We start from the raw sequence: 7,036 nt of genomic DNA on the forward strand, positions 1-7,036 counted from the left end.
ACTGTGTATATATAGCAACTTTTTTTTTTTTTGTAGTATTTGACTACCTACTGCAAATGTAGAGAGAAATTGATTCTTTCCAGTTAAGTGGCGTTGTGATTAATCTTAATATAGAAATTCAAAATTTTCATTTTTTTTTTAAGAGAAACATTTATGTAAAGTTTCTGATCCACTGGAATATGCAGTTTGCATTTGAACTGGTAATCGGTTCCGTTGAAGGCCACTATTGTGATGATTGTGATTAGCAGTAGCACATATATATTTGTGGGCCAAACAGTACGCATCAGTACGCATTGGCCTGATTCAGCTCGACTCAGCTGAGTAACTGACAAAAGCGTGCTGCCTACTGTCAACTCAGGAAGCAGTCTCAGTGTGAGATGGCCTTAATTTGTAATTATAATAATCAGAAATGTCACATAAAAAGACTAATCATAAAACATTTATAATAACAGCACTCCGTGTGAGTCCTGATCTTCAACAAGATGCCGCTTGGAAGAACTTTTCTGTATGGTGAGTAGCAAATTTTCTATGAGCTATATTTCTGATTTTATTAATAATAATGACAAGGAAATATTTCCAGATGTAAGTAATAAATGGTAAATTATCTCCTATATTACAATAACTACAAATATTAAACGACCTCCATCAAATGTGATTTCACTTAGAAGTTGCTTTCTAAATACACAACGTTCACCACCACCTAGTGAGCTAGTTAGGATTTATTGGTTACATTGTCATTAACGTAGCAGCATTGTCAATGCGAACAACATACTTAGATGAAAATCATTGTAATCTCGTTCACAATTAATAGCCAGGGTCTCGTTAATTATATGCTAATGAGGTTACAGACCATGCGGGGTAAACAAGAGAGGCGCTGGACATTGACGGATCTACAAAAGGTTTGCGAGAGGCACCAGTCAATGAGAAATATTTTTGAGAATATAGAAAATTTTAAATGAATGGTGGTATTTATTTAAGATAGAATAAATTAATAAGCATGTTATTAAAACCATGTATTTATTAACTTTTAAGCAGTAAAATAAGCTTATGATAATTAAAATAACAAACTATAATAATTAATTCCTTTATTTTTATATATATATACATAAATAAATGTATGAGTGTATGCATGTGTGTGTGTTCCAGCATAACTGGAAGGTCTGGAGCTATTTTAACCGAACTTGATACATATTAATTACTTAGAGTTTGGAAAAGGTTTTGTTGAGATAAGACCCAGAGCAAGGGCGCCGGTCACGGTGGGCCGTCGGGGCCCGGGCCCCCCACAATCTCATGTGGTCCCCCTCACTGCTTTTGTAAATTTACATTTGGCATAATTTGGATGAAGTTTATTTTAAAATTGTCATATATGCTTTCTGCATCTGAATGGGTCCTTCCAAAATTTACAGAGAAATCGGCGCCTTTGACCCAGAGCACACATAGAGGGAAGGGGAAGGGGGCATATTAAAATGATCAAAAACGACTGAGATCAGTGTCGAATCCGTGTTTTTCACGGTCGCCGAAACACTTCTGATGCCCTTTAATTCCCTATTCAGTTCGCCTTAGAACTCCTTAAGGTGGACGATGACATTTAAAAATAATTGAAAATTACTGATACTAGTAACGAATCCATAGTTCTCGGAATCCCTGAGTTGATTAGTGATAATTTAACACCCTTTAAGTCCAAGGTCAGTTCCCTGGCTGGGTGAGACCCTGTCACTTCTAGAGGAATGGGAGGGGAAGACATAAAATGATCGAAAGCCAGTGGCGTATCTAGAAGGTAAAACTGAAGGGGGGACCAAGAACCTAGACTATGATAGATACACCATGAAATTACTATAAACTTTCAAAAATATATAAATAATAGCTTCAATTATTTCTGTCACTCAAGAAACTGGGGCGGGGGAATTAGGATTTAAAAGTTAGAATTCTGGGCTTTCGGAAACTAAGGCTATTTAATCAGTCACGATTTGAGGGCTGACGTCCCTCGGCAAGCACACTATCTGGGGAAAGGGAAGGAAGGAAGCGGCCTGGGACCTATAAGTAAGGTACCACCCAGCATTTGTCTGGTGTGAATGAGGAAAACCCAGAAAAACCACATTCAGGGTGGCTGACCTGAAAAAGCGTGTTATACTTTTTCGACCGAGTGACCCCATCGGGAATCGAACCAGGAACCACTGGCACCGAACGCGAGAGCGTTAGCTACAACGGAGGGGGCTTAGCCCTCCTGGTCCCAGGCTTTATCCGCCACTGTCGATAGAGAAATATTATTGTCGAATTTCATAGTTTTCAGGATCGCTCAGATCAATAATGACACTTCCTGTGCCGTTATCCGATTTAAACTTCATTGGCAATGGGGAGAGGAGTGAAATAGTGACATGTGAAAATACAGAAAACGACAGATATTAGTGTCGAATCATTAGTTTTTAGTGTCACTTACTTAATTGTTGGTAGTTCTTATGACATTTACGTCGAAGTTCAGCCGCAAGTGATGGCAACACCCTTTGAGCACAGTTAAGGGAATTGGGAAGGGCAGAGATAACGAAACGGCCGATATTAGTGTCGAATCTCTAGTTTTTGTGGTCTTTCAAATAAAGAATCACATTCCAAATGCCATTTAAGTTCAAGTTCAGCCACCATTACCACCCTGGGGCGGGGAGTTGAAATTGAGACATGTAAAGTTATTAAACATTACCTATACTAGTATAAAAATCATCGTTTCCGGGATCGCTGAAATAAACAGAGACGTTCTCAATGGCGTTTAAGTCCAAATGAAATAAAACGAAAGGAAATTAATTCACACATTTGTCCACCACAAAGTTCACTTGGCGAAAGCTGGGATCGAACCAGGGATCCTTGCACCAGGAGTGAACGCTCTACCACTTGGCCACCGCGGCCCCAACGTTTAAGTCGAAGTTTTCCCCACTTGGAGAGGGAGAGGTGGGGGATGTGAAAAATAAAATGTCAAAAATGTAATATTTGTGTCGAATTCATAGTTTTACAGGTCGAGAAAATGTCTGATAAGTTTGAAATTATCTTTGCAAGATAGTTGTGCGCTCTGCTATTCAAAAGAAACACCGTCAAAATTAAGTTACACATGTTTTGGAAATTTGGGACCACTGGGATTCGACTTCTGAATTCCATGCAGTAAACAAACGCTTCAATGTCACCGGAACATCAAAGGGGAGAGTATCGTATAGTTGGAGGAAACATGGGAATTCCGAAAAGAAATCATGGACATGATATAATTGAGGATAGCCTTACGTGGTGGGTTTTGAAGCAAGGATTTCTACCAACCAAAGGAACACTCAACTGCAGAGCAAAGTGAATGATGAAGTAACAACGGTTTTTCCTTCTTGAAGAAAATAATTTAGTTTTCTCAACGTAATAACGACTTTTATTCCTAATTTGAAGAACTGTACTTTATTGCAAGCATTCCGCTAACGATTTTTTTTCTTTTTTGAAGAATCTTACAGCATTCATAACGGATTTCTTTCTAATTTGAAAATTCGTACTTAATTGCACGCAATGTCTTAAGGACATATTTTCTTTGCTGAAAAATTGAGAACGATTTACACACACCTGGATGAATCGTTATTTTTAAGATATAACTGAAAAATATTAACCCTTATGAAATACATGGTATGTTTCCGTACCAAAATGCAGTGTTGTCTTTAACCGTTTATTTTCGTCCAATAACAAACATTTAAGTCGTTTCTTTTATTGGTTAAGCCAGACATGTACCAAACAACACCCCAGATGCATTTTGAAACCAGATGATCAATTTGCTGCCTCCAAATGGGGTGGGGTGTAACATCATTTTTTTTTTTTTGAGACAATTTTCAAAAAAATTTGCCGCAATTACCTTTCAAGATATATTGAAATTCTGGATAAGCATTGTGTATAACCCTTACTTTCTATCATTTCTTATGATCTCTACGTCAACCTGCGCCCGGGCTCGAGAGGTTCAAAAATTTCAAAAAGAGGATTTTTTTCTGGAAATTTCCCAGACTTCTCCTAACTTTTCATTTCTGTTGTATGATATGAGCATGAGAGTGGTACAAAAGGTTGTTTTATTCTGAAGAGAATGAGGTACAAAACGTAATCCAGAAACAAATAGTCTTGTCTTAGGAAATATTTACTTCACGACGTGCCTGCTTCAAAAGGTTGGCCTGCTTGAGATTTTCCACAAAAAAAAAAAAAAAAAAAAAAAAGCAAGAAAGAAAGGAAGAAAGAAAGAAAGAAAGAAATCCTCTCTTAGTTTTCAAAACATCACATTGAAATTGTGCACACGTATTTCGTACGTAACATATTTTTTCAGTGATTTTGAGATAACTACGTAAATCCAGGCTCGAACCAAATGGATGCAAAGTTTTTGAAAAAGTTACTTACAGAAAACTCACAGTTTTCCCCGATTTTCCCACATGAGGTGTATTATACGGACAAGCAACTTATTCAAAAATAGTAACATCAGTTTAGTATGATTATTTTGGATTTTATTCGGAAATATTCAATAAAATAAAGGAAAATAGGTTTGGACTATGTCCTCTCTGAATAGTATGGTTCAGGAGAGGACAATTTGTTTGTTTACTTTCTCAAGCATATAACTTTATCTTGTTTTTTGAATTCCGTATTCCGAATTCACAATAAGGAAGTTTTCCGAATTCCGAATTCAGAGCACGGCATTTTTTTCGAATTCTGTATTTTTTGAATACCTGAATTTGTTAAATTAGGGATTTTTTTTCGAAATCCGGATTTCCGAAAATTTTGGTCATCCCTAGTATAAGCAAATGATACCTTCAGTGCAAAGGAAATCACGTCCACTTTTGTCATTTTGCATATAATTTAATTTATCTGATATCAACAAAATTAATTACCCATTAATTTACATATCTTACTACAACTGCTAAAAGCCTGTCGTTTGTTCCAGCCAGTTATTAACATCTACAATAGTTTATATTCTTTCACTACCTCAATCTGAGTCTTAAATTTATTATGGCCCATTTCAAATTTTGTTTATCACTATACTACTTGATGAAATTTTTCTCTAGTATATTTTTCTATAGATCATGTTATGCAAGGAATCTTCCCCAGTCATTCTCTGTTATGAAGTCTTCCTTGTTTTAAAGAGGCCTTACTCTCTGAGGACTTTCGGCACAGTTGGTGATACAAACGAAATCAATTATAAAGCCTCTGTTTTCATATTTCGGAGATAAAGATTTTGCTTTTCTTCCTCGAATGTCTCTTTTTTACTTTTTTAAAATTAAAAATTCAAAAAATAACTCTTGGAACTACTTAAAAAGCAACTGAGAAAAAAATAGAATCATTTCAAACATATTTTCTGTAGTTTACCAAAACGTGTGTACTAACTTTGTTTACTAAAAAAGAATTGGAAGACCATTTGTACGAATAAAGATAAGAATCCATGTTCCCGCCCAATCGCATCAGCTTTCTGTTTTTCTAGACAGTTGAATATGTTTTCAGTGCGATAATTTACTGTATCATTTGGATGCCTACATGCTTGTTTAACAATCTTTAATTCATATGGTGAGTAGAAGAGAAAAGAAAAAGTGGAATGAGCTATGAAACAGTCAAACTACAAATGGAAAAAAGGCATATTGGTTATACTGAACATATAAGTGTGTTTTAAGAAAGTTTAACAAAACTACCCCTTTTTGATTTCTCCTAGAAAAACGACTTATGCCATATTATAGAATTGTTAGTGGAACATTGGTTTGTGAAATATAAACGAAATCGTTAGAGCTGTTTTTGAGAAAATTGTAAATTTTAATTTTAAACCTTCAGAAAACTACCCTTAGATTTAGGGGTAGGAAGAAAATACGAAAGAAACCTAGAGAATATTTAGGAAAAAACTTAAGTTTAAAATTTGGTGCAGATACGTTTGGGCAATAAGGCTTCTAGAAAAGTGGACAGATTTACATCGTGACGAACGAACAAACTAACATACGTCTGATAACCAAAAATCACTTTTCTGGAGTATATTGGCCATGAAACGTGTAAATCCGTTGAAATGTCAAATTCTACTTTTCCAAAATCAAAATATTTCATCTCTCCTGTCGCCATTTGGAAGTTAGAAAAAATCTGAACATGGTAGGGTCTGAAACATTACAGTAAGTAGTAGTAAAAATTTATTATATACTAGGGGCACGGAGACTCAGTGGTAAAGCCCTCATTTCCGGTGCGAGGGGTACCTGGTTGGAGCCCCGTATTTACGCTAGATTATGGTGGACATCATGTTTAAGTACTTTCTCGGAGTTCTCCCAATTTCTCCTCCCTCATTCTCATGCTACCAATTCTGTTCACAATAATTTATGCTCATTAATAGTTCGTTTCCTTTAGCCCAAAGGGATTACTGGGACGCAAAACTAAAAATTTAATTTGATTTACACATTTAGTACTTTCAAAAATAACGCCCATTTTGTGACATTGGTAAGAAGGTAAATTTCTTACAGTGTTCCTTATCTTAATCTGCACGCATTCAAGATTGATATAAATTCAACTTTGTACGATAAGAATAAACTTTAGTGGAATTAGTAACAACAACCTGATTTGATATGGTTCAACAGATATTTACACATCACCTACTAAAATAAAATAATATTCGTTGACATTAATTCATGTTTCTCTCCTGTTGGTCAACAGACGGCAGTGCGTTATTATTTCTAGGTAAGAAGAAAACAATTAAATGCTTCCATTTTAACAGTTTGTAAAACCATTTCTTACATAAAAATGAGTTTTCTTACTGCTTTTTTTTCGATTCTTTCTTGTAAATAAATATATAAATTCTTTAAAGTAGGGAAAACTGAATTTCTCACTAAACATTGATTTCCCAACTGTGATAAATATGTTATCTGGTGTCTTTTGATTTAAGTATGGGATAAATGGAAGATCGAGATATTCATTCTAATAATATTAATTTTAGTCTAGTAATAAACAATTAATTAGAACAAATTTTGATATTTTCTCGAACTTTCTGAGACAATGACTCATTATTAATAATTATAATAAAAAATCATTA

This window comes from Thermobia domestica, chromosome 17 (genome assembly GCF_964235325.1).
Source record: "Thermobia domestica chromosome 17, izTheDome1.hap1.1, whole genome shotgun sequence".
Lineage (NCBI taxonomy): Eukaryota > Metazoa > Arthropoda > Insecta > Zygentoma > Lepismatidae > Thermobia > Thermobia domestica.